This window comes from Canis lupus, chromosome 24, assembly GCF_048164855.1.
Source record: "Canis lupus baileyi chromosome 24, mCanLup2.hap1, whole genome shotgun sequence".
In the NCBI taxonomy this organism is placed as follows: domain Eukaryota; kingdom Metazoa; phylum Chordata; class Mammalia; order Carnivora; family Canidae; genus Canis; species Canis lupus.
The window spans coordinates 11246059-11273561 of record NC_132861.1 but is presented as its reverse complement, the minus strand read 5'-3'; the positions used below and the strand labels follow the sequence as shown (position 1 = coordinate 11273561).

The following is a 27503-nucleotide window of genomic DNA, read 5'->3' as shown; positions in this document are numbered from 1 at the left end:
GAGAGAGGGAGAGACATAGGCAGAAGGAGAAGCAGGCTCTTCACAGGAGCCCGATGTGGGACTTGATCCCAGAGCCTAACCACTGAGCCACCCAGGCGTCCCTGGACATAATATTTCTATTAATACAATCCAAGGCTTCTCATGTAGTATTTTAAGAAGTCATTTATTTTTTCTTTTGCATATTGGACTCTTAAACCACACTCCCTACCCGAGTCTCTTCTCCACCCTCATCTTCCTGTTCTCTAGACTAACATCTACTGTTATAGTGGAGCTTTGGGAAACATCCTAAGCACCAACTGGTGGCCGACTCCTAACAAAATCTTTACAGGTACATTTTTACATTTGCTTTATCCTTGTTTCACTTAAACATTCCAGGTTCCAAACACCCTGAACCTGTTTGAATAACTTTTAGGTGCATAACTGTGGGATACTTCTCTATTAAATTCTTATTAGATTTGACACATTGTTCTCTGTATTTTATTTTATTTTTTTTAAGATTTTATTTATTTATTCATGAAAGACACAGAGAGAGAGAGAGAGAGAGAGAGAGAGAGAGGCAGAGACACAGGCAGAGGGAGAAGCAGGCTCCATGCCGGGAGCCCGATGTGGGACTCATCCCGGGTCTCCAGGATCAGACCCTGGGCCGAAGGTGGCACTAAACCGCTGAGCCACTGGGGCTGCCCACATTGTTCCCTTTAAAAACATTTTTGGACCCTGGCTTCTAGTCTCTTCACATATAAACTTTTTTCCCCATATTTGTCACCAACAGACTTCTTCAGGATATCATTTATAACAATATTGTACTGAGTGAGGCTGAAGGTAGATTTCTGTGGCAAGTCACTAGGGACCTCCATCAAAATTGAAATGGATCCATTTCAAGACTTTTGGGAAGTGACTGTTCAACCAGCTACAAATCAATCTAATTTGCCCTACTTCTACCCTATATCTCTCCATGAATTGACAAGGACACTCTAAAAGATTTTTGACTAATGCCATACTGAAATGTACATGCATTACTTTGACCCTCCAGCCCAACCATGCTGTCAAACAAATGAATGAAGTTCTACTTACACCTCACAGTTTCCATTTTCTTTGGCACCTCTCTTTTACCAATTCTAGGCTTTTCTTCCTGGCCTAAGGCTCAACTAACATCAGTCATTGGTCACAACTGGAAGCTTGCTTTCTCCTTTTTACTGTAACTGCACAATACAATTTCATCTTCTTAAATGTATTATACACATAACTGAAAGGTTGTGAATCAATTGTGATAATATGAATCAAATTTTAGGTGTACAATGAGCTGTTCATTCAGTCAATAAGGTTATTGATCACTCCCTCTGTAAGACCAGTATAGTATTTCTAAAATGAAAAACCTTTTCGTAATGCAAGTACAGTGCTTTCTAATGTAGATTTGTTTACCTACAGTGAATTTCCTCAAAACATATCATACTTTTAAACACAATGATAACAGACTAGGGCTGCTGTAACTTGAATCACCAGTAAATCTAATACCTATCAAATGATGTCCTCCTGACAGGAAACTCTTCAACCTCAAGTCTTCAGACTCTGTAAAATAAACAGTATTCTTTTAAATTGGTAGTTTATGTGAACATAAACAAAAGCAGTTTCATCTAGTTTTACATTGATCTTGAATTTTCACATCATCATTGTTTCTCCTTTGCAAACCAGATCACAGATCTCTGTGAGGACAGGGATCGTATTTGTTTTACCCTTCACTGTCTTCACAGAATAAGGCACAATACACAGAACCTATGTACTGGTGCTCAGTTGATATTTCTGGAACAGATAAAATGAGGAATAAATGAATATGTGTAAAAAATGATACTTCATTTGTTCATAAAATGATTTTAATTTTGCTTGGGATCAAATGTAGCCATGACCACTGCCTTCTAGAAAGAAACTTCAAAAATCACGTCTGATGCATAAATAATAGTAAAACTCTTGATTAGCAATTCTTAAACATGTGGTCTCAGAATCCCTATACACTCTTACAAAAATCATTGAGAATCTCAAAGAGTTTTTTTCTTATCTAGAATATATCTACAAGGCTTACCATATTAGAATTTTTTAAAAATTTAAATATTTTCTAATTCATTTAAAATAATTGCAATAAGCCCAAAATACACCAACAAAAGTATGTTTTATGAAAATAAGTTTTCAAAACAAAAATAGTGAAAAGAGTGACACTGTTTTAAATTTTTGCCAATCTCTTGAATATCTGGTTCAGTAGAAGACAGTTGGATTTGTATATGTGCTTTTGCATTCTGTCTGTGGTAATATTACATGACATGTAGCCTCCACAAAATTCACTAGACACTCATGACAGAACGAGAGAGAAAGGGGCAAGCAATGCCTTAGTATTATGAAAATACTAGGGGTGGTGGAAGGGGAGGAGGGTGGGGGGTGGGGGTGAGTGGGTGATGGGCACTGAGGGGGACACTTGATAGGATGAGCACTGGGTGTTATTCTGTATGTTGGTAAATTGAACACCAATAAAAATTATTTTATTAAAAAAAAAAAGAAAATAGTTTTGATCTGTGGGCCCCCAGAAAGCGTTTTGAGGACCACAATGTTTCCTGGACTATATTTTAAGAACTATTTTAGAGGTTCACACTGTTTAAATAATAAGAGTGATTTAATTCATAACATTTTCTTCTTCGCCTTGAATGTTATAAAGTTCATAACTAGGTTTACTAATCAGTTCAGGTCAGGAATTATAGCCTGCCGTCTTTTATCACTCTGTTCAATCACAAGCTGTTTGCTACATAGTTTTTACTTCTTTTTTAGTGTTAATGGCTTTTGGTCATTTTGTTGTTGTTAAAGATTTTATTTATTTATTTGACAGAGAGAGATAGAGAGCACAAGCAGGGGGAGCACTAGGCAGAGTGAGAGGGAGAAGCAGGCTCCCTGCTGAGCAGAGAGTCCTATGGGGAAGGCTTGATCCCAGGACCTCGAGGTCATGACCTGAGCCAAAGGCAGACATCCAACTGACTGAGCCACCCAGGTGCTCCTTCTTCTGTGTTTTTATTAGTTGCTTCTAATCCTTCTTGGAAATAGGTTTGGGTTTTTAAGCACATGTATATGTGCATTTACATATCTTGACACACAGAAGTTTAAAATTACACTAGCTAACTAGCACACGTCAACAGGAAGAAAATATATATGATAGTCACATAAAAGATCAAGATGTTTGTTTGACGGGCTTTCTTAATAGAGCCCAGAGGATAGGAGTGGAATCTCCAGGAAACTGCTATCTAAATGGCTTCAGCTCTATGATAGACAATTTATCCCTCAAGAAATTAGGCTCCAGGGCAGCCAGGGTGGCTCAGCGGTTTAGTGCCGCCTTCAGTCCAGGGCCTGATCCTGGAGACCCAAGATCAAGTCCCACGTTGGGCTCCCTGTGTGGAGCCTGCTTCTCCCTCTGCCTGTGTCTCTGCCTCTCTCTCTCTCTGTGTCTCTCATGAATGAATAAATAAAATCTTAAAAAAAAAAAAAAGGAAATAAATAAGTAAATTAGGCTCCAGTGTCTGAATTGTGCCTCAAAACTCCCACCTGCACCTGCACCAGTCACTTCTTCTATATCAATAACTAATTTGAAGTCTAGGATAGTCGCACTTTTTTTTTTAAAGATTTTATTTAAAGATTTTATTTTTATTTTAAAGATTTCATTTCCCTTGCTGCCTAACCCAGCTGAGCTGATCACTGGCAACCAAGGTCTCAAACTTGTCTCAACCAAGGTCTTAACTGAGGCCAAGAGAGAGCCAGAGCCATCTGTGAGGTGTTTTTCTCTGTACAGCCTGGTCCCATGAAGGATCCTGGAGAGCATTGTAGGTCCTAAATATGCATGGACTCTCTGAGGGCTTTTATCAGGCAAAAACCTCTGTTGTGTCCGAGGCCAATTAGATTAGGAAATCGCATTTCCTCTGGCTTTCCATCCCCAGAGGGTAAATGTACAGATGATTGGAGCTGGCAATTGACTTCGTGGGGTAGTTTTTGCTGAGGGCACATACCCAGGGACTTGAGTGACAGAAATCCCCAGGTGCCAGGGAGAAGACTGGCAATTACGCTTCTGAGCACCTGCCTGTTGTTCCCAAAGCACTGACCCTCCGTGACTGGCAGGGCGACCCACTTTTAACCGTGCCAATTTTTAGCAGCTGGAAACAACGAAGGGAGAGATAAAGATCCTGGAGGACTGATTTCTCCTTACCTGTTTTCTGAAGTCGTGAGATAACGTGTGACTAGCAGGCCGGCAAGGATGTGGTGTGACATCCACGGAAAGTCAGCGCCACTGCCGCCTTGGAGGGGCTGCGTGATGGTGGGGTGGTCCACTCACTTCTCAGGGCCGAAGGTTTGCAGATGCGGGATGAGAAGATAGGACTCGATGGTCTTTAATATGCCTTTCATCTTCAACTTTCTACAGTCTTTGTGAGCTAGAAAGATTTACACAGAACTTCATCTTGATTTTATTACTTGTAGTTCATCTTCTTGTGACAGAGCCAGCGGCAGCCTGTGCGTGTGGAAGTAAGTGGCTCTCTCTCTGGCATGATTTAAGAGGTGCTGAAAGCCCGGAGTACCTCCCTCACTGTTCTGCCACTGCAAAGGCCTGAAGCTCCCGGGCCTCAGAGCCAGACCTGGGATCCAAGCCTTGTTTGTTGATGGTCTCAGTCAAATGGCAAACACATGCCCACTGTTTCTCACTGAGCACATAAGCCTGGACTTGCCTCCAGATTCCCTAGGAATGATACCAGGAATGGTATCCAGCAGAGGTACAACTGCCAGGAGAGGTCTGGGGCCCAGGGCATCCCAGTGGCTGACAGGCCTCACCGGCAGAGTCTGCAGGGTGGCCAAGGGCCAGATGAACAACTTGAGTCTTAGTCAACTGTATTTGCATAGGGTGGTGGCCTGTCAGCTTTGGGCACTGCCCTAGGCCTTGCTTCATTTTGATTTGCCTGATTCTCTTTCTCTTCCTGCAGGAAGGAGGAGGTTCTCTGACCAGTTTCCATGGCTCCCTCCTCAGTACCAGAAAGCAGGACATTAGGCCCCTGTAGGAGGAGAAGGTCCTTAGAGGCAGCCCCCTCAGTTGCATCTTCTACCATGGAGTCTGACATGACAAAAAGATTAGGGATAGTTGGCCACCTTGGAGAAAATGGCCTGATTCTGTTGTGGAGCAGCTGCTGGGACCAGAAGGCCCTTCCATCCATAGCGGGGATTCGTGACTACTCTTAGAGATGGCAGGCAGAACCATTTACTTTCTTCACTCCATTGTTCGCCTAAGGAACCTCAGGCCTACAGCCTCACTACCCACCACCAAAAACAAGGCTTGGGTATCAGGTTGTATGTTGTCGACCTCTTTCTGGTGGCTTTGATTCTTAACCTATAAAAATGGAGAAAGGGTAACCAGGAGAACTTCCTAGCACTCCTGTGGGGGATTTATTTATCAATATGGTAGCTGTACGAAGTTTAGAAATAAATGAACCATCAGATGGCACCCTGAGGTATTCCACGACACAGCATTTTAAACACAAATTCCCTCTGCACTCCATTAGAACATGTGTAGAACATTATATTTAACAGCCAGTCTTCCCACTGACTTTCTTAGAAGGCTGGGCTTGTCAAAACTTTATCTTATTTCCTTTTTTTCTTTTTAAAGATTTGATTTATTCATGAGAGACAGAGAGAGAGAGAGGCAGAGACATAGGCAGAGGGAGAAGCAGCCTCCATTCAGGGAGCCCGCTGTGGGACTCAATCCTGGGAGTCCAGGATTACACCCCTGAGCCGAAGGCAGATGCCCAACTGCTGAGCCACATATCTCATTTTCTTTAAAAGATTTTATTTATGTATTTATTTGAGAGACAGAGAGAGACAACACAAGCGAGGGGAGGAGGGACAGGCAGAGAGACAAGTAGACTCCTCCCTGAGCAGGGAGCCTGACTCAGGACTCCATCCTAGGACCCTGAGATCATGACCTGAGCCAAAGGCAGATGCTTAACCCACTGAGACTTTATCTCATTTTTGGGTGAGGATTAGGGTGTGTTCTGGTGACACATGAGTATATAGATGTCAACTAGTAATGAAAATATATCTGAAGCATAAAACATCCTGCATGGTATCTTGAAACATTCTGAAAACAAAACAAAACAAAACAAAACACAAAATCATCAGAGGAGCCTAACAGAAACAAGTGTGTTTTATATTTAAACAGGAAAGGAACACACATACGTTCTGAACCACAAATATCCCATCACCCTCACCACTCAGGTCTCCCTGGTCTCCAGAGTAAGTCACCCCGTTGCATACCATAGGAATAGGAACAGAGAATCCCAGTTTTCCCCGAGGTGTTCTTCACAGTCCAGTGGAGATTCTGGATGTACTGCAAGGGCCCCATTAAACCTCAGTTTCACTTGTCTTGTTGGTCTACCCCTCCTCACTACTATTTATTTCCTTTGCAGCAGAATGGTTATTTGGGGGAGAGCAAAAAAAACTATGGGATAGTCCAGTACTTTTGCTTTGGGATGCCAGCCTAGGGCCCAAGGAATTTCCCTAATGAGCCCTAAGGAGATTTGGGTTAACTAGAGATAATAGCTCTATAAGTACCCTTATAGAGCTCTGGAGAGAGGCTAGGAATTCAGAGATTCCTGCTAATGAAAGGCCTCAGGAACATCCCTTGGGGGGAAAAGATGCCCTCATTATGTCCGTTGTGAAACACAAGTCTGGAAGAACTGTGAGCAGGTACCTACCTGCAGAGCTACCTGACTGTCCTCCAAACCAGGCGTCAGTTCAAACTGTGTTCAAGCCGAACACCAGCTTATACTAAGTCAGGTTTTGAGTCTGGGAGTCAGATACAGATTTGAGTCTTGGGTCTGCCGCTAAGACCTGTGTGGTCATGGCCAAATCTCTTAGCCTACCCTGGCCTCAGTGTCCCGATGTGCTAAACGCAAGATCAAAGAGACCTACGCGACCGACTGAACTGGATGGGGATGGGAGGCTGGGGGAAACAAGACCCTGTGGCCACCATTTCTGGTGGCGGAAATGCCACACTGTCCTTCTGTGGGATTCTGCTGTCCAGGCCACCTTATCTTTACATCTACCTACCCCCCCCCCCAGGTGTCCAAATATGAAATTCCGCTCTAAAGGGTCCGGTCTAGAGCACACCAGGACCATCTTGCTCCCCCTGTTCTCTTGCCTCCCCGGGCCTCTCTCTCTCAGTCCTCTCCTGGGTCCTCATTTCTCTCTAAAACCAAAAGTACTGCTGCGCTTTGATCCGTGCGAAACTTCCAGAGCAGAACCGTCGTTCATCTGAGAAGAGCCGGGCGCTGCCCTTGGGGCTGGGACCCCCGCCCCACAGAAGCTCAGAGTTTTGCGGGCGCAAACGCCAAGGCTGCCTGGGGCTCCAGGCCACCCCGCGGTGGAGCTGCCTGTAAACCTTCTCCTCGGATTTCGTGACTGAGCCCTGAAACCACATTCTGCCCAAATCTGGGTTTCCCGAAATGAGGGAGGCGGCCCCCAGGGGAGAAGGGAGGAGAGGGAGGGGCAGGAGGTGGGGGCAATGAGGTGGGAGGTGAGAGGGGGAGGGGCGCAGGGCAGGAGCAGACGCGTGGGGGAGGGGAGGGGAGGAGGAGAAGGAGAAGGAGAGGGGTGGGAGTCCGGGGGTTTGGAAGGAGGGGAGGGGGGTAGGAAGAATGGATGCATCAGAAGAGGGGTTGAACCGACGTGGAGGAAGGAAGGGTTGGAGGAGGTGGGAGAGGGAAGAAGGAAGTGGGAGAAGTGGGAGAGAGAAAGTGGGAGGGGGAGGAAGGTGGCAGGAAGTGGGGGCAAAGGTGGAGGAAGGGGGGTGGGAGGAGATGGGAGGCAGGGGAAGTGAGAAGGGGAGGAGGGGCTGGAGAGGGAAGAGGAAGGGAGAAGGGGGAGGAGGTAGGGGAGGGAAGAAGTGAGGGGAAGGAGGTATGGGGGAGGAAGAAAGGGCAGGAGACAGGAAGAAGGGGTGAGTAAGAAGAGGGTGGGGAGGATGAAGTGGAGGTAAGAGGACGTGGGAAGGAAGGGGTGCAGGAGGAGGTGGCAGAGGGAAGAAGTGAAGGACGGAGGTGAGCGGCGGGGGAGGGGCGGAGGCGGAGGAAGCGGGTAGGAGGAGGCGGGAGGGAGAAGTGAGGAGAAGGGGGAGACGCGGAGGGGAGGTCGCGGGTGGGCGGCGGTGGGAGCCGGGGGCGGGGGAAGAAGGGGTGAGTAAGAGCGGGGGGGCGGGGCGGGGGTGGAGGGAGGAGGAGCGCGCGCGGGCCGAGGGCGCAGAGCCGGCGGGGGCTGGAGGCCCGGCGCCCGGCGCGAGCCCTGCTGCCGGCAGCGAGGCGCTTCGGGAACCCGGGCGCGCCGAGCAAGTCCCCTAGTTTCTCCAACGCCGGCGGCCGCGGGCCGGGGAGCGCCGCGGAGCTCTCGGGCAGCAGCCGGAGCCCCGCCCCGCCCGCCCGGTGCAGCCCCGCCCGGTGCAGCCCCGCCCGGTGCAGCCCCGCCCGGTGCAGCCCCGCCGGTGGTAGGGGGGCGGCGGGGCGGGCGGGGCGCTGCCCTGTGGCCGGGCCCGCGCGGCTCCGGGAACTCGGCGCCGTCACGCTTCCGGGAGAGACGAGGCTTTTCTGCTCAGAAATCCGCCCGACTCCTCTGATGCGCTTTGCTTTTGCAGTGGAAAACTACAATAATAATTGAAAAAACAAAAACAGAAACAAAAAAGAACAAAAAACCCCCCAAACATAGCCATGAAAATAAGTGAAATTAGAACCTGCCGACTTCACTCCCTGGAGGCTTTCTGTGGGGTCTTGAGACTAGGAATCTTTGCGGGTCATCCTTGGAAGTGCCTTTCTCATCTGTCCACACTGATGCTCGCGCCTCTGTACTGCCTTTAACATCCTTTGACTGGTGACGTTGTGACGCTGTATTAACTTAGTGATGGTTTCTGCCTGGGTCCGTTAACGTCGCCTCACTTGATAACCTGAAATAAATGTCTACACGTTGCAAACCTGAAGACACCGAAGGAGAGGTATCTTTTTAACCCTGCGGTAAAATAGATTAAGAAAAAAAATCCCCAATATCGGAAGAGTGGAGTATTATTTAGACCATGGATATGTTAGAAACAACAAAAGCTCGTTGGCTTGTTTATTGTCATTCGTAAGTTAGCGCTATGGAATCATTAAATAATAATAGGGATGAAAACTCAGTTATTGCAAACTTGCTGTTTTAGAACATATATCCTACGTAGTAAATCACTCGTTATTAGGTCTTTGGGTGTGGGAGAGAATTTCTGCTCTGAAACAGGGCTCACTTTGGTACCGAGAAGTTCCACTTGAGAAATCCACAAATGCAATTATTAGAAAGCAGATGCAGTATGGAGTGCTTACTAAACGGAAAGTTCTTCCCCCAGAGTTTACTCCATTTTCCTTTAAAACGTATTGGAAAAGCAGGGGATCACAAATTTAAAATTGGTCAATGCTAATCGATGGTCACTCCCAAACCGGAATAGTAAGGTTTTCACCTCCAGGATGGTAAGTTAATAGGTCCAGTTCAATTTACAAAAATTTGGCCTTTGGGCCATATCTGAGACATCTGTATAAAATCAAAAGATGATGCAATGCAGGTTTTATCAAATTAAACCAGAAGTAGTGATAGGATATAGCTTCTTGTAAGCAGAATGCATGGACACATGTCTCTGTTCTAAAGCATTTTACACTAAATAGTATCCCAGTTGTTCTATGCACCTTAATTCCCTGGGATTTGTATACTCCAAAGTAGAGATTTTGTTTTCCAGACCTGTTTGACTTTTGAGATGTATTTTAAACTTTTTTTTTTAAGATTTTATTTATTCGTGAGAGACACATAGAGAGAGGCAGAGACACAGGCAAAGGGAGAAGCAGGCTCCATGCAGGGAGTCGGATGTGGGACTCGATCCCAGGACTTGATCCCTGGACCCCAGGATCTTGCCCTGGGAGGAACAGGCACTAAACCACTGAGCCACCCAGGGATCCCTATGTTTTAAACTTTTGAATTAGTTATCTATATTTAAAAATCAGGATATTTCACATGCAAAGCTGGACTTTTGGCGTTTCTTTAAAATATGAGACCTGGCCACTGGAGAGGGCTGGTTGGCTGGAGCCCAGCAATATATGACTCAAATCTTCATTTCTAGAAATTTATCTTGGCGGATTCATCCAATCAGTAACAGATTCTATGTACATTTCTTAAAGACAGGCACTACAGAATGTCCCAGTTCACTCAATTTTGCCTTTCCAAAAGTTGCAGCAAGACGTAGGGGAGCATGTGATCTCAGAAATTAAACATGATTTGGAATCCCACTAAGGACTTGTGCAATGTTAGGCAAGTTATTTGTTGTTCTTAAGCTTGTTTCTTTAAAAATAGATGTAATGAAACTACCACCTTGGATTTTTGAATATTAAATTATTATATGTGACAGCATCTTGAATAGTACCTGGTCTACAGTAACCACCCAAAATATTAGTTTTCCTTGCCCTTGGGATTTCAGTTACTAATATAGGGACCTGAGAGAATCCTTATTAGATCTTTTTACTTGTCTACAAAATCCTACTTTAGTCGAATCCAAACTTTGTCATGCAGAAGATTTACCTGGGTACTTGCATAAGATGTTAGTTTCTGGGTCCCCCATCCAGGATTTTGATTGAAGAAGTCTTTTTTTTTTTTTTTTTCAAAAATTTAAAAAGATTTTATTTATTTATATGGGGGGAGGGAGCAGGGAACAGCAGAGGGAGAGGGAGAAGCAGGTTCCACACTGAGCAGGGAGCCCCACCCAGGGCTTGATAGCAGGACCTACGGATTATGACTTGAGCAGAAGGCAGATGCTTAACTAGCTGAGCCATTCAGGCACCACTGATTTGGGAAGTCTTAAATAGAGCCCTGGGGTTTCACATTTTGGTATTTAATTCTAGGCCTGGAGGTCTCAGACTTCACTCTGACAGTCTGAGATCTGGACTGGCTACGGTCATTCCATTGAAGGAGAAGGAGGGAACAAGGAGGGAACCCTGGGCCGATTTTCTGGCTGGTCCTGGCCAATATTCTAACCCTGAAGCTAAATCGCATGTTCTCTTTGGGTCCCTTATTGCCTTCTCATTAATTCCCAGACATTTACTGAGCACCTACTAGAAGTACACTTAGGTATATGATGAAGTACACTTAGGTATACAGTAGATGAAGTGGTTTCTGTGCAGGGATCTCAGGGAACTGAATACCAAGCTGGGGGCCTGGCACAGATTTCAGCCTTTCCGACCCATGCCATTCTTAACAACGACAGTCCTTTATACCATCACTGGCCTGTCCTCCCCTCACCTTGCATTATGCATTTTCATGTCACATTGCAGTGCTGTATATGTTACTGTATGTGGACGCTTAACATGGCGCTGCTTAGGTGATCACTAGATATTTGTGGAATTTCATTTCTTTGACAAGTCTATCTTCTGGAACTTAGATGTTCATTCAGTCATCAGATATTTGAGCGAGGAATTGTTCTAGAAGCTGGGGATGCGATTGTAAACAAAAATCAAAAATTCCTGTGCACATGGAACTTGTCTTCCAGTTGGGGAAGAGAGGCCATATAAACAACCTGTTTTGACTTCTTGTGTATTTGATTGCTGTCTGTAGCCTGAAATTTGCTGCAATCTTGTTTGTTTTGACTCCTACCTTAGTTCCTTGCCAGATGGACTTCTTGCCCAACTCTGCTCTACACAAGCCTTGCCCTGTGGCTGGAGAGCTTTCAGATATCCTATTGCATTTTGAATCAAAGTGTCTGCATCTCCTCTAGGCTTTAACCAAGATCGACCATTCATTTCCAAACACCAGAAGCTTCCACAACAGGCTATTTTTTTTTTAAATGCAGCTAATGCAGCTTGTATGTTCTCTCTTCACAGAATATTAAGGAAAGTCGTGACAGAAGCTAAGTGACTCCACAGTCTCTCATTTATTTTGTTCTGTTGCAATATTGCTTTCTTTTTAAGTTTCTTAGCTATTACACCAAAAATAAAAATGACTCCACTTTGCATGCATATTCTGTAACTTATTTTGAGTAGTACTTTTCATAATTTATCAGTAAAAGATAATCTTACCTTTAAATATGTGATTTGGGGGGGACATATGTTTTGCTGCATTCCTCTTGCACTTTGTGTTTCTCTGGGTCTAATACTGGTTTTAGAGAAATACAAGTCTAATTTCATCACAAAAATGAGAGGGGATTTCAGTTTTCCAAATACTCTATGAAGTGTGCTACATCTGAAAATTCAGGTAAGGAGTGTAATTTTAATTTCTTCTCTGAAGGGGCAACTTTTTTTTTTTAAGATTTTATTTATTTATTCATGAGAGACACGGAGAGAGAGGCAGAGACATTGAAAGAGGGAGAAGCAGGCTCCCTGCAGGGAGCCCGATGAGGGACTTGATCTCAGGACCCCAGGATCACGACCTGAGCCGAAGGCAGATGCTTAACCGACTGAGCCACCCAGATGTTCTAAAAGTTGCCCCTGCTCAGTGGAGAGTCTGCTTCTCCCTCTCCCTCTGTGCTCTCTCTCTCTCATGTAAATAAATAAAATATAAAAAAATAAATAAAGAGGCAACCTTTTTGTGACAATGCCCCCAAATATCTTCTTCCTATCTCTTTGCATGGGTATATTTGTATATTTGACCTGTCTGTTCTCATCTTCGGCTCTCAGTTACATGACTTTTATCATTTTCCAAGTCTATATGATTTCCTGTTGAGAAATACAAACTGGGTTAATGGAAATTCTTTGAGGAACAAATTCACCAAGGATTTCACTTTTGGCTTTGAAGTACAATACAAGATAAGCGATTTAATTTGGACGAAGCATTAGTCTTCAGTCAACTGGTGACTATGCAGGTAATGTTAAGATAGGATGAACCACAGATGGTCACTCTAAAAAGCTTGCAGGTTGCTGTGCTGAGCCCAAGTTCAAACTGCTAATTTGAACTTAATTTGAGAGTCTGTGCACATGCACCATTGAGAGTTGCCTTTGGTAGATGGAACTACCCATCAGAGCAATTGGAGTTTTAAAAACAGTAAGCTCTGGCTACTCTGATAACGATGAGAATTCAGACATCATGATATCGACACACGGTCCAACCAGAACCCGGGGTTTACTTAGAGAACCTGAAAGAAAAGAAATTATGTGCTCCATGCCTTTCTATTCCTTTTTTTTTTTTTTAAATCCCCTGGGCATGAAGGGTTGAGAGGTGATGTGGAGTAAAGGTGAAAAATCTGAACCTGGATCTGTACCAGCCACCACTGTGAGAAATCCACTTTTGTATTAACTGATATTTCCCCTCACTGAACTGACACTTAGTGATTAGAAGACCTGAAATGCACACCGTGACCTGGATGTCTTTGTTTAAGGCCAAAGATGGAGACAACAGGAGATGGGGTGCAAGGGGCTCAGATGGCTTTGGTAAAGGGAACAAATGCAAACCTCACAGACCAAAAAAAGTAGTGTCTCTCGCTCCAGGTTTTGCTAGGCGGCTCTGCAAGGCTGTATTTTTTAGCATACCTAGGCTTTCATTCTCCTTAATGACATTTTCATGCCCCCCTTCCCCGCCCAGTACCTCTCCAGTAAAATCTTTAACAGGCACCCTGGGACTCCTGCCTTTCCCTTTAGAAATTGGCGATAAGATTTCTCGTATAGTACAGATACATACAGATCTGTTCCCTCTCCTGCTTTTATGATATTATTTTAGAAATTGAGCTGTTAAAGGTTTTGTTTGAACACAGTTTTTGAACAAGAACTTTAATTAAGGGATCAAAAGGCTTATGCTCATGCTTTTTAATAACTGAAACCAGTTTCTATAATTTTTTATATCTAAAATCTATGGAAATGATCATCAGCCTAGCTTAGTTTACTTTCAACTTGTAAAGAAACTTTTCCTTCAAGCTCCTCCTTTTTACATCCAGTAGAACCAGCTCTTGTGATTATCATAAGCTAGAAGAAACCCATACCTCTCAGTAAGCAACGTTAAGTTGCCACGTTGCCAGGGACTCTAGGGATTTTCTTCTTTGGTCATTGTCATAGCCAATTTCTTCTTGAAAGACATGTCATGTCATTGCCATATTCAGTGGCTAAGAGTTTTCTGGTTACATTACTAAACTTTTGACTGTCTTAGAATTTAATTTGCTCAATAAGATGGCCAAAGAAACCCACAGATGACTACATATACTAATACATATGAAATAAATGACACATGCCAACTGGGAAAGGTGAGCTGCTCCTCCTGTTGGTTTGGGGGAATGTGTGTGAGTTGCTTTGTTTTTGTTTTGGGGGGCGAGGTCCACTGGTGTGGGTAGATTTCCAGACTACCCAAGAGAACCTAATTGGGAAACTCATAGCAGTCCCAGAGAGGAGTACTACAGCAGGCTGGAGAGGGAGCTAGAAAAAGATTGGATGGTTGAAGGAACTGGAATTGTTTAGCATGCAAAGGGTAAAGTAGGGGTAAGAGAACTGTGTCCCACTAGAAGTGCAAATTCAGAGAAAACACGAATTTTAACCACAGCTGAACATAAAGGGAGAAACTTTAAATTTAGAACCAAGCATTGCTATGAGTTGATTTCTTGACATAAACTGACCTAAGGGTGGTATCCCAAACTGCTGGAGTGTGGAGGAAAGGTGTTAAATTGCCTTTTGTGTTCTCTATTCTTTTGTCTGTAGTATAAGCATCTAGGTAAATACCAAAAAAGTGGCTACCAGATACCTGGAAAGTCAGCTTTCGCCCAGACATTAAAAAAAATTGTAAAATGTCAAGTGGGCTCAGATGTGAGTCTTGCCATTTGGGGTGCTTTGCTCACAGTTGACTGTTGGGATGGGGATGGGGTAAGTCATGAGAGTGGAGAGCTACTCCGTGAAATCAACTTCTAAAGCTTGAGACATCTTTCTTTTTCTTTTTTTTAAAGATTTTATTTATTTATTCATGAGAGACACACACAGAGAGAGGCAGAGACACAGGCAGAGGGAGAAGCAAGCTCCGTGCAGGGAGTCCGATGCAGGACTCGATCCCGGGACTGCAGGATCCTGTCCTGGGCCAAAGGCAGACACTCAACCGCTGAGCCATCCAGGCGTCCCAAGACATCTTTCAAATAGACTTTTCCAACTTAATCAAAACCAACTATAGATTTATCATGAGAGAAGCTTTTTACAAACTTTTTGGATATATTTTTATTTTCACTTTGTTGACTTGGAATAATGAGTAAAAATGACACTTCATTTGCTCGCCTGAAACTAGATGTTGACCATTTAGAAACACAGCCTAAGAGACTTCCAAAATGAGTAAATCTCTCCTGTTGTTTAAATGGCCAGCCTTTCAGACTGATTAAGAAAGTGCCTAGGCAGGTATTCTGAGTCACTGTGTGATTCTGGACATGTCCACTGACCTCTCTCCAGGCTTAAGTGAAGTTAATGTTTTTCCTCCCACCAACTCACACTGGTGCCTTTGGGTCGGAAAAAATGAATGTGGCAAAGTTCAGTGCAGATTTTTTAAATGCCACAGGAAAAATCAGGTAAAAAAACACTTCTTTTTGTGAAATGTAGCTGCTGTGTGAAAGACACATGGCACACAGGCTTCTTGGCTCAGGAACAAAAATATCCATCTCTCTATAACTCAAAACCAAAGGTAGAAAAACACCATGGAAGATTTTAAGAAAGGAAGCAGAGTGTTCTTTTTAGGCCTACGAGGCAAATCCTGTTCTTTTCTCGTGTCTCTGGGAAAGAAAATGTGGTCAACATAAAGATGTTTTATTGCTGATGCTTACATAAAGAGACCTCAGTGTTCAAATCTCAAAAACATGTCTTCAGATGCCAATTTCACCTCTCTGAAAATGAGCAGAACCGAGCTTTCCCTAGGGGAGGGTTAGTGGTGTAATTATAGGCATTGGGAGGGCGCCCAGGCTATGTCTTTCGTCCATTCTCAACTGTTGCTCCTTCCTTAAAACATACATATTCATGCCCCAGCGTGGTCTCTTGCCAGCGCTGACACACACATACTCTGTGCTGGAATGCCTTTCCCTATGAGTGGGCCACATGCACAAAATAGTTTTACAACACATGGCTGTCTGAATGGCCATCTTTCAAGCAGTATACACTCTGAACCATCTTCCACCACTTAATGGAGAAATTTAATCATAAGTCAGGCTGGCTGGGATTCCAATGACAGAGAGGCAAAGGCTTTATTAAAGAGGAATTGTTTAATTCTTTTTTTTAAATTTCTTTTTAAAAAAGATTTTATTTATCTATTTGACAGAGAGAACGAGAGCACAAGTAGGGAGAGCCGCAGGCAGAGGGAGAAACAGACTCTCACCCTCAGGGGGGAGGAGTCTGATGTGGGAGTCAATCCCAGGACCTTGGGATCATGACCTGAGCCAAAGGCATACGCCAACTGAGCCACCCAGGCAGCCCTGTTTAATTCTTTTTTTTTAGATTTGTTTATTTATTTAGAGAGAGAGAGAGAGTCCCAAGCAGACTCTGCACCAAGCACAGAGCCCAACTCAGGGCTCTATCCCAGGACACGGAGATCAAGACCTGAGCTGAAAGTAAAAGTTGGGTGCCTTAACTGACTGAGCCACTGGCACCCCAAAGAATTGTTTAAAAGGAAACAAGTGTTCATTTTTTTCTTCATGGGAACACCAGACTACGCAAAAACCTGCTAAGGTGAGAAACTTGGATGTGGGCTTTCCCATAGTTAGGTCTGAAAAAGGTAAGATGCTACAAGCAGCTGGTCAACTGGCCTCTATAATGAACAAAAGACAGAGGCCAGCATCTCAGAATAGCATAGCATTCTGAAGGAAGTTGAGGGGTGCAGGGATGCATTCTGAAGTCATCCACTGAAGTTCAAGGATGTCCCTTTAGGCATGGAAATGTGCTTTGTAGTGGCTACCAAAAGTGGACGGAAAAGTCTTGAAAAAATGTTTGTTTTTCTGGTTGTCTGGCTGGTTGGTTTCTTGGTCTCTCCAAAGTAGCCACCAGCCCATCAAGTTTGGGAAACCCAACTTCAGAGCATAAATGCCTGTCTTCAGGTGAAGCTACTCTTCTCTTCCTATGGAAAGTTTGGAGAACCAGAAATTTAATTTGCTTATTCTTTCATTAATTTGTCCAACTAACTGTATTGAGTACCTACAATGTACCAAGCAAGCACTGTGCTTCGTGCAGGAGATACAAATGTAAAGGAGACCAAATCCTGTGTTCAGGAACCTCCAGCCCCACTCCACTGTGGGTTCTGCCTGTGTGGATTTAAGCTAATTTCGCCATCTGGATCACGTATCCTGAACACTGGAATCAGGGACAAGTGATTTCTCCAACTAATCAATAATTCTCACTAAAAAGGCCATGTCTAGGGGTGCCTGGGTAGCTAAGTCAGTTAAGCATCCAACTCTTAGCTCAGCTCAGGCCCTTTTTTTTTTTAGCTCAGGTCTTGATCTCAGGGTCATAAGTCTAGGCCCCACATAGGGCTCCATGCTGGATGTGGAGCCTATCTAGATATAAGAAAGAGATTCCTGTGATCTGTTTCAAAGGCTTCATTTAAAAATACACTTGGAAAACAAAAGCCAAATAGTGGACGTTTTAATTCTAAAGTGAAGTGATGTGCACCCATATATCCTGGATATCGACAATAGGAGATCAGAAAAGGTGAGGTTAAAGGGATACTTGTTGGGGCCCCTTTGGTTCAATGATCTTAAATCATAATCCATCTTCTCAATATTTGAGAAGCTAACAAGGCTGTCACCCACAAGAGGCCAACGAGGCAAATCCAGCTGTAATGGCTTCACACAGACTCAGTGCAATTAGATAGACTTATTTTTTTAGAGGGAAAGAAATACCATACAGATGAGACTGAGCAGAGCCCGGATGTGGAGACAAAAGCCCAATGTTGGAATGACTCTTCTGGTACCAACTATGTGCTCCAGCAAGTCACCCTACCTCTTTGGGCCCCAGATTCCTCACTTGTAAGATGAAGACATTATGTTGGATGACATCTGATGGCTCTTCTTCTTCTTTTTTTTCTTTTTTAATTAATTTTTGTTTAGATGACATAAAATTCAACATTGGTTTCAGGAGTAGAGTTCAGTGGCTTGTTATTTACATATAATACCCGGTGCTCTTCCTAACAAGTGCCCTCTTTAATGCCCATCCCCCCTCCAGCCCATCCTCCACCCACCTGTCTCCATCTACCCTCAGTTTGTGCTCTATAGTTTCGGGTCTCTCATGATTTTTTGTTGTTGTTGTTGTTATTTTTTTAAGATTTTATTTATTTATTCATGAAAGACACAGAGAGAGAGGCAGAGACACAGGCAGAGGGAGAAGCAGGCTCCATGCAGGGAGCCTGATGTGGGCCTCAATTCCAGGACTCCAGGATCACGTCCCAGGGCAAAGGCAGATGCTGTACCGCTAAGCTACGCAGGCATCCCTCATTATTTGTTTCTGAAGGCCCTTCTGATCCTAATGTTTTATTATTCTGTGATTAAGGTGGCACTGGGCAGCCTGTTTCACGATTTAAATTCATTGATTTGGTGTTTCCTCAATGGCCAGAGTTGCTTCACTGCTCTGATTAGAATAATTGTGGCAAGTCTTCTGGGTTAATAATTCACTGAAATAAATGAGCCATTTCACACCTCTGCTGGTGTTCTCCTTTCCAACTTGCAACAGGAAAACAAATAGCGAATGGCAATGAATTAATTCACAAGCAAAGATTATTTTTGGCAATTACAAAAGTTAGGCACTTCTCTGTTTATACATACCTGTTATATACATAAATCTGTGTGTACATTTATACATATGTACATACATGTTACCATTTGTCATTAATTGTGAATATCCCAAATAATAAAATTACAATAGCTAACATTGTGTTTATTGAGCACATATTATGTGCCAAGCACTGTTAAAGGCTTTATTTACATTATCAGTAACTTTTTAAAATGAATTTCTTCTACTTCCATCTTAACATCCACAATTGATTTCTCAAAATATGGAGGTTTATAAAGTTTACTGTAGACATCTTGTCTGGCAGGCATAACTGTTAGAATGTGGGAAATAATATTTCAAAAAAAGCACCCTCAATTTTTCTGATCTTTGGTTAAAGCCCTCTTTAGAAATGCATGCATTTGATCATGTTCATATTGAGGGGCAGGGGTTTTTTTCTCCAAAAACTCTCCTGTTTTGGAGAGAGAGGGAAAATCTTAGAGTTTCTGGAAGATGGGAGACACAGCCATCTCTAGTGAGATAAAAAAAAATTAATAAGTCAATAAGGCTCAAGGAAATATTCCCTGGCAACAAGGATTATATTTGATAAGTCACTATGATATTTGAATCGCATATTCTGGAAACAGTTATAGAATACATTTTCACACAACCGAGACAATTCAGGTGTACTTCTTTCAGTCTGGGGCTTGACAAATTCCATATGGTGTCCTGAAATGTCATAGGATCACTGATTTCCACATGCTTTGCTCATGTAACACTCCCGGTTGATAAACATAAAGTAGCAGAAGGGACATGGTTTATGTTATGATGACTAAAATTCTACATGTTTCCCCAAAATGTACAAATATAAAATATGCTGGGTTCTACTCATGTGCTTGCATATGGAAAACAAATAAAAACTGTTTACTTTGGCTACAACAAATGTCCTTTTCTTGCTTTGTGGCTTTTGATATTCTTTAGCCAAATCAAACATGCTGCTTCTCAAGATACCAGGATCTGTATTTAATACAATAATGAGTTTCTCGCTCCCAGCCTCCCTTCTCTCTCTCTTTTTTTATGACTCCATTGTTAAATAAGAAATGGATAATGTCAGCTTTCCCAATAGCACCAGTAGTATTTGTTGCTGTTTCATAAGTAATTTAGGAAAGCAACTAAAGCATAAAGAAGCTAAATTATTTATTACTGTATTCTCTACTGGATATCACTATAATCTTCAATATTAATGCCTTCCTTACAAGTGTAAGGTTGGAAAATTGAAGTCAGTGGGTTAAATTGATAAACTAAACAATTATGAAGTGTTTTCAGGTGCATAGTTGATTCTGCTTTTGTCATTAAATAGAAATAGCGCTTTGCTTAATGCGTGCATTATCTAAATATCTACCTAATATATGTTTATATATCCTTAACTGTTGTGATACCGTTTTTTAAGATTTTTATGTATGTATTCATGAGAGACACAGAGAGAGGCAGAGACATAGGCAGAGAGAGAAGCAGGCTCCCTTTGGGGAACCTGATGCCAGACTAGATCCCAGGACCCCAGGATCATGACCTCAGCTGAAGGTAAATGCTCAACCACTGAACCACCTGGGTGCCCCATGATACCTTCTTTAACTGATTCTCTTTGAAGGTCATAAGCAGCTCAATTCAGTTTCCTAAGTCAAGTGCAAACTTACCGATACCAATTCAGCGGCTAGTGTGGCCAGGATTAAGAAACCAGTTGTCGGGGGTCCCTGGGTGGCGCAGCGGTTTAGCGCCTGCCTTTGGCCCAGGGCGCGATCCTGGAGACCCGGGATCGAATCCCACGTCGGGCTCCCGGTGCATGGAGCCTGCTTCTCCCTCTGCCTGTGTCTCTGCCTCTCTCTCTCCCCCTGTGTGACTATCATAAATTAAAAAAAAAAAAAAAAAAAGAAACCAGTTGTCAGAACCCACCCTTGCCAGAGCTGATGATTCAGTTGGTTTATGGGTTAACTCAGGAACCATGATCTGGAGATCCTAGAGTTAGTAGAGAAGTGTTTGATGGGGATGTTGTCTGCAAGTTTATGCATGGGGCAGCCAGAGCAAACCAAAAGAGACAATAATCCTGATGTGTTGCTCTTCAACCAAACACGGAAGAGTTTAGGCAGGGGTCATTAGGGAAATAAATGGCCAAAAAAAGCATAGGAACTCCTTGCCTGGCTCAGTTATCATCTGTGGAGTTCTACGTAAAATCTGCACAGAGGGCTCACTTTGGCAGCACATATACTAAAATCGGAATGATACACGGAAGATTAGCACGGCCCTGCACAAGGATGATATGCAAATTTGTAATGTGTTCCATGTTTTTTAGAGCTTACTTAAAAAAAAAATCTGCATGAAGCTCTGATCTCCTACCTGCTTGCCCAGAGAACAGTTGTTTTCAAGGGGCATGGAAATATCACAGGTTTTCAAGCTAAAGCTTGAAGTCATTTTCATAAATGAGCATCACCTCTTCCCAATTTTTCTGGAATTAGCTACACTACCACCATCCTCCAGATTCTGGGGAAGTTTTTTGGACCCCGTCCCTTACCGTCCATTTCAGCTGCCACACTCTGCCCCAGTCTCCTAACTTCAACACCAGTAGGACCCCCTGCCCATGGTGTCCACCTTATCACTGTCCGTGGATCCCCTCCTGCTTGAGAATGCACAGTGGGCCTCTGCTTGCTTTAACAATTACATCCTCCTAATGACCCGTCACTGTCTCCAAAGGCTGAGCACCTGCTTCTTCTCTTCCTGAGCTAATCTATGTATCAGCCGCCTCTCTGCCTGGCTAATCCCGAGCCCAAACCTTACCTGTTGCTATTTGCCCCCCAGATTTACACCTCCTCCCCACCCCACCTGCGTCCTCAAGCCATGCCTGCTATTCCTTTCACATTTGAGAATATGTTGGTTATACACTTCTCCTCTTTGGGCCAGATCTGTGTTTAGGGCATGAGGTCTTGAGGGGCCCCTCAAATCCTGTTTTTGTGACTTCACACTGTGCAGGCGACTGACTGCTCTGTGAGGACCCTGTGAGCAGAGGAAGGCACACAACAATGAATGTTGGGTTGGTAGAGGCTGCTCTGGTGCTAAAGTGGTATTTGCTTTTCAGTATAGAACAACTTCAGTATTTTCCCTGCACACATTAAAAAAGAAAATGCTATATTGAAGCAAATGAGTATATCTGAAGTTTACATAGAGTGCTAATAGAAATGACTTTATTTTTTAAAAAGATTTATTATTTGTTTGTTTATTTAAGAGAGAGAGAGAGAGAGAGAGAGCACATGCACAGAGGGAGAGGGAGAAGCAGACTCCCTGGTGACCGGGAAACCCAATGCGGGGCTTCATCCCAGGACCCTGGGATCCTGACCTGAGCCAAAGGCAGATGCTTAACCAACTGAGCCACGCAGGTGCCCCAGGAATGACTTTTTAAATGGTGTTTGGAAATAAAATCTGAAAAGGCAAGAGAAAAATGAATGTGACAAGGAAGGGATATACATTTGCGATGGGAGATACCATGCTGCTCCTTCACACAGACACACACTAAGTGCTTTGGGGGAAGGATCAGAAAAGTCAAATTTGATAGCCCCCAAACAAGCACAGCTAACTCCAATAGGTTGATCCAAAGACAGCTCCCAACAGCCTGCTGGCCCTACCCCAATTAAAGTAACTTCCAGAAATAATTCTTCAAAACTGCATTATCTACACAGAGGATTCTTTACAAATAATCTATGTCAGGGTTTGATAATTTAGCCACGGGCCAGATCCAGCCCAGCTCTGGTTTTGGTAAGTAGTATTTTCTTGGAACACAGCCCTATCTGTTCGTTTTTGTATTGTCTGTGGATGCTTTCCATTACCATGGCAGAGTTGAGTGGTTGTGACGGAGATTCTGTGACCCACAAAATTAAAAAAAGGCTTTTTAGGGGGAACATTTGCTGATCCTTCACCTACACGATCTAAGGATACAGTAATTTGTCTAGAAGTGCCATTAACTTGGAAATGTAGGGGCACCTGGGAGGCTCAGTGGTGGATTATCTGCCTTTGGCTCAGATTGTGATCCTGGGGTCCTGGGATCAAGTCCAGCATCGGGCTTCCCATGGGGAGCCTGCTTCTCCCTCTGCCTGTGTCTCTGCCTCTCCCTCTGTATCGCTCATGAATAAATAAATAAATAAATAAATAAATAAATAAATAAATAAATCTTTAAAAAAGTTTAGAAATGTAATATGGTTGGATATATATTTTCTGAAATGAGGGAGTGAGCTGAGCTAGGCCTCCCATGTGTGCTTCCCCCCGAGGGGCAGATGTAGGGCCTAAAATCTGGCTGGCTGGCTGGCTAAGGGAGTAGTAACCTCTGGTCACCAAGTATAGTAGCCAACTTGTTCTGGTTTTCCAGGGACTATCATGACTTTAAAACTGAGTTCCATGTTCTGGGAAATCAGTCCTGGGTAAACCAGGAGCATCAGTCACCCTGACATACAGGGTGGGGTCTGGAACAGACAGACTTGGTTCAAATGTATTTTTGTGACTTCACGCTGTGCAGTTTTGAGCAAGTTAACTAATCTCTCTGAACTTCAATAACCCTATCCATGAATTGGGACTGATACAATCTGAGGAGTTGTTATAAAGGTTAAAGGAGATTATGTACAGAAAGAGTCTAGCACATAATAAGCACTTACTAAATATTCATACCGTTCCTACCCCTTTGACCACTATGAATTTTTTTTATTCACTCTTTAGCCAAAATTCTCTTTTTCATAAAACTATCAGAAGGGAAATTTTAAAAGACTTTTCTTATGTCCTCCAATTTCTAGTGACATCATTCCTGTGCATCCTACAAATAAATGCTCTCACAGACAAATAACTTGTTCCACTGTGGGAGAAGTAGTCCATATACAACACATTGCCTGATTTTTAACTCCATTGTTTTCTATTTTCAATATAAATGCTTAGAGACAAGTGGTTGTTGAATTTGGTTTTGTCCAACTGTGGGTATATCCCAGAGCGGTTTGGTCTGCCCAGCTAGTTCCAGAGATCATGATGCCACAGGTTCACAGCCAGATGCAAAACTTCTAGGTTCAGGGACTTTTTCGAATGTAGCATTTGGTGCCTGTAACGGAAAATGTTGACAGGATGTTGATAGAAGCTGTGAATGCTACCTCACTCATGATTCATCTGATGGATCAGTATGACCAAAGCGCTAAGTGGATCAACACGCTCATTAATTTTTTAAAGAGGTTAATAATAGGCAGCAGTGTGCAAATCCAATAGCAACCTAGAAGCCTTCAAAAGCCCCCAGGACGAGATCAAAGGGATGAGACAACATTAATCTTATTCCAACTATCAGCATTTTGATTTAACATCCAGTTGGTTAGCAAATGTGCAGGATGGAATTAAATAATGTGTACTCCTGTAGTGATTTATATTCTAAATTACACTTAAAATCCTAGGTCATCCCCAACAAATCCAATTTTCTTTAGGCTATGGCTACGAGAGTTTGAAAAATCAAATTTTTATTAAATGAATTGGTTAAATCAATCCAGAGCTATCAGCATTTTTATTTAATATCCAGTTTCTTATCAATGTATAGAATGGAATTAAATAATGTGAACTTCTATGGTAATGTATCATCTAAAAGGTTCCAAACATCCACTCAATCATAGCTGGTTTCCAGAAAATTCAATTTACTTGAGGCTATGACCATATAATTATAATGAATCAAACTTTTTACTGAATTAATTGGTCAAATCAGTCAAAACCTATGAATTCAGTGAAAAAATAAGTCAGATTGATTGGCTGATTTGAATGGCTAATGCAGCAAAATGAGTCACATTATTAGCTCAGAAGACATGCCATTTTAATTTGATTTAAACTATACACATCTGTGTGCCTCTTTGAGCAGGACAACACCGAAAAGTGCTGGTTTCCAAAGTTGGCTGTACATTAGAGTCACCTGCAGGAGCTTCCAAACCTTCTAAAGCCCAGGCCACACCAAGATCAATTAAGTCACGTCGGGCTCCCGGTGCATGGAGCCTGCTTCTCCCTCTGCCTCTCTCTCTCTCTCTCTCTCTCTCTGTGACTATCATAAAAATTTAAAAAAAAAATTTTTTTTTAAATTTTTAAATTAAGTCAGAATCTTGGAGATGAGACACAGGCATTGGGCCTTTATAAGCAACCTAGGTGATTGGGAAGGCCTGACATCAGGTTCAAATAAATAGGAATGAAGCCACTACAATATGTTTGGCCTTAAGGTGAAGCCTAAGTTGGAGAAGGAGAAAAGAATGGGACTAGGCTGTAATATAAGAGTATTTACTATAAGTTAATAATTTATTATATCATTAGTTGTTATTATTTTAAAAAGTAATAGCTAACTATTTGTTGAGTTCTAAACAAGCACCAAGCACCACGCCAAGGATTTTATGTGGATTTTTTTTTATGTGGATTTTTTTGCTAAATTCTCACACATGCCAGTGAAAGCTTATGAAATCATTACAATTATTATGCCCATTTTACAAGTAGGGAAATTGAGGAAGAAGAGGTCAAATAGTTGTCCAAGGATACCTAACTAGCACGTGGCCACGTGAGGGCTGGCGCAAAGCAGTGTGTGGCTGTACTTGAATTGTTTTTTTATTTTTATTTTTTTTTAAATTTTTTTATTTTATTTATTTATGATAGGCACACAGTGAGAGAGAGAGGCAGAGACACAGGCAGAGGGAGAAGCAGGCTCCATGCACTGGGAGCCCGAGGTGGGATTCGATCCCGGGTCTCCAGGATCACGCCCTGGGCCAAAGGCAGGCACTAAACCGCTGCGCCACCCAGGGATCCCTGAATTGTTTTTTAAAAACCAGTCACTTAAAACTCTGTTTCTTTAGGTCTTTGGACTCACTATCTTATCTCTTTGGCAGGGCATTGGGTTGTTTCACTTTTCTTCGTTTCTGGATTCCAAGGCCTTTCCGAGCAGCACACAAAAGCAATTTCTGATGCCCCTGGGAGAGAGGTAGGCCTGGCTTTATGGTTATAACAGGCAGAAGAGTTAATATTCCACATTACGATCTCCTGCTCTCTCAGGGGAGTTTTGGGCATACTTAAAGCACTCTTAGGCAGCATGTGGAAACCTGAAACAAACCTCCCACCTGGAGGAAACAGGCATATTTGCTAAGTGTGTTTAAAATTTAATTGAAAAAGAGTACTTCCCATTCACAGCAAATCTTGTTATTTCATAAAATCTTCTGTGGCAACTTGTCAACCTGCATGGTTTGTTTAAAAAGTTATTTGGAGTTTATTTTTTTTATTTTTTGAGGTAGTTGCCCTAAGTAACATGTATTAAATACCAGCATCTAAAAGCTTAATATTTAGATGATAAACATCACTGTTTTTTGTTGCATAATGAAAAAACAAAAGGAAGAAAGAGATATGAGAATACAATATAATGTCACGGTCATTTGCAGCAGCAGTTTCCTGTGACAATTACGAGGCTGTACACGAATTTCTGAATTCTGTCTTCTTTCTCCTTTTCATATAAAAGCTGAGAGGAGCTAAAACTGCCCTGAGAAGCTCCCCCAGGACCAAGGCCGACCGTCAGAGCAGAATCTGGGCCAATCTCGGCGGTTGTGTTTTTTCTTCAACCCACTTACCTCAGGAGAGCAGGATTTTTGCTCGGGGACACCCAGCACAGCCGGCATCCGGGCGGAGGGAGGGAGGGCCCTGCCCCCACGAGGCTGGGTGCACAGCACCCCCACCTCCCCGGGGGCTCCTGCTACCTGCCAAGGCACCTGGGCCTCACAAGGGCCCCGGGAAGCAGCGGTCCACATCCTCATGGAAGGGGAGGTCCCGCGAGGGGCGAGCATCCGCCTCCCAGCTCAGTGATGGCCGGCGTGGCCTCCAGCTTTGGGCAGACGCACACACCCGAGCCGATGCGCACCAACCTTGGAGATGGGTCAAGGCCCTGGGAACCAACTACGCTCCGGTCCCTGGGGGCCTCCTCACCCACTTTCCCCCGGGCAGGCTGGCGGGGCTGCAGGACTGGGCCCGTCTCTGCTGTGTGGGGCAGGCCGAGGGGTCTGCTTTCAACTCCTTTCACGCTTCCTTCCTTAAAGACAGAGGTAGTTCCTGGGGCACCCGGGTGGTTCAGTCGTCGGGCGGCTGCCTCTGGGTCAGGTCATGATCCAGGGTCCTGGGATCGAGTCCCACACCGGGCTCCAGTCCCGAAGCCTGCCTCTCTTCCAGTGCCTCTCAGGAATAAATAAATACAATCTAAAAAAATAAAAAAGATTTCTCATGGTGCCTTATAAATAATACTTGGATTTTTGAGTTTAGGAAGATGGCCTGAGGAGAATGTGGATCTTGAAACTGGCGGGAAATCTCAGGCGGGAAATCTTTTAAGGTGATAATGGAAAAAGACTGGCCGCGTCCTGAGGCAAGGCCCCGGCGCGAGAACAGAGGGTGCGGCTTGACCCCCGGTGCCTTCTCCTCAGTCGCGTCCCTTCGCCTGGTACAAAAGCCTGAATCATCTGTGCTGAGCGACCCCTGAGTGTGTGTTGAAGAGAAACAGGAGACGTCTCGGGGCGCACGTTTCCTCTCTTCTTGGCCCGCCTTCCATCATCACGCGCGCCCCAATGAGAAAAGCAAAGGCGCGGTGTGCGCGGGCGGGCGGCCCGGCTGCCGCAGGGCTCGGCGGGGCTGCGCGGCGGCGGCGGCGGCGGCGGCGCTGGCTCCCCTCGGGGCGGCCTCCTCCCGCGCCGC

General features: G+C 43.7%; 3 long non-coding RNA genes and 1 other non-coding gene across 5 annotated transcripts in view; 2 read left to right on the top strand and 2 right to left on the bottom strand.

Annotated features, from left to right (window-relative positions):
• LOC140615748 (uncharacterized) overlaps window positions 1–8949 on the bottom strand; it is a 21938-nt gene extending 12989 nt beyond the window's left edge. The window contains exons 1-3 of the long non-coding RNA XR_012016231.1: window positions 8786–8949; window positions 4229–4451; window positions 1513–1566 (exon numbers count right to left, since the gene is read on the bottom strand). This is a non-coding gene — a long non-coding RNA (uncharacterized lncRNA). The remainder of the gene's footprint in view (window positions 1–1512; window positions 1567–4228; window positions 4452–8785) is intronic.
• LOC140615747 (uncharacterized) lies at window positions 7989–27424 on the top strand. The gene is made up of 3 exons (XR_012016230.1): window positions 7989–8102; window positions 25667–25758; window positions 26287–27424. It is a non-coding gene; the product is annotated as an uncharacterized lncRNA (long non-coding RNA).
• Window positions 18028–27503, bottom strand: LOC140615746 (uncharacterized). 2 transcript variants are annotated; one of them, XR_012016229.1, is made up of 3 exons: window positions 26396–27480; window positions 20444–23871; window positions 18028–18703 (listed from the first exon to the last, which is right to left on the bottom strand). It is a non-coding gene; the product is annotated as an uncharacterized lncRNA (long non-coding RNA). The 2 variants fall into 2 exon arrangements; XR_012016228.1 differs by having other exon boundaries at window positions 18028–23871; window positions 26396–27503.
• LOC140616677 (U6 spliceosomal RNA) lies at window positions 20988–21093 on the top strand. The gene has a single exon (XR_012017081.1). It is a non-coding gene; the product is annotated as a U6 spliceosomal RNA (small nuclear RNA).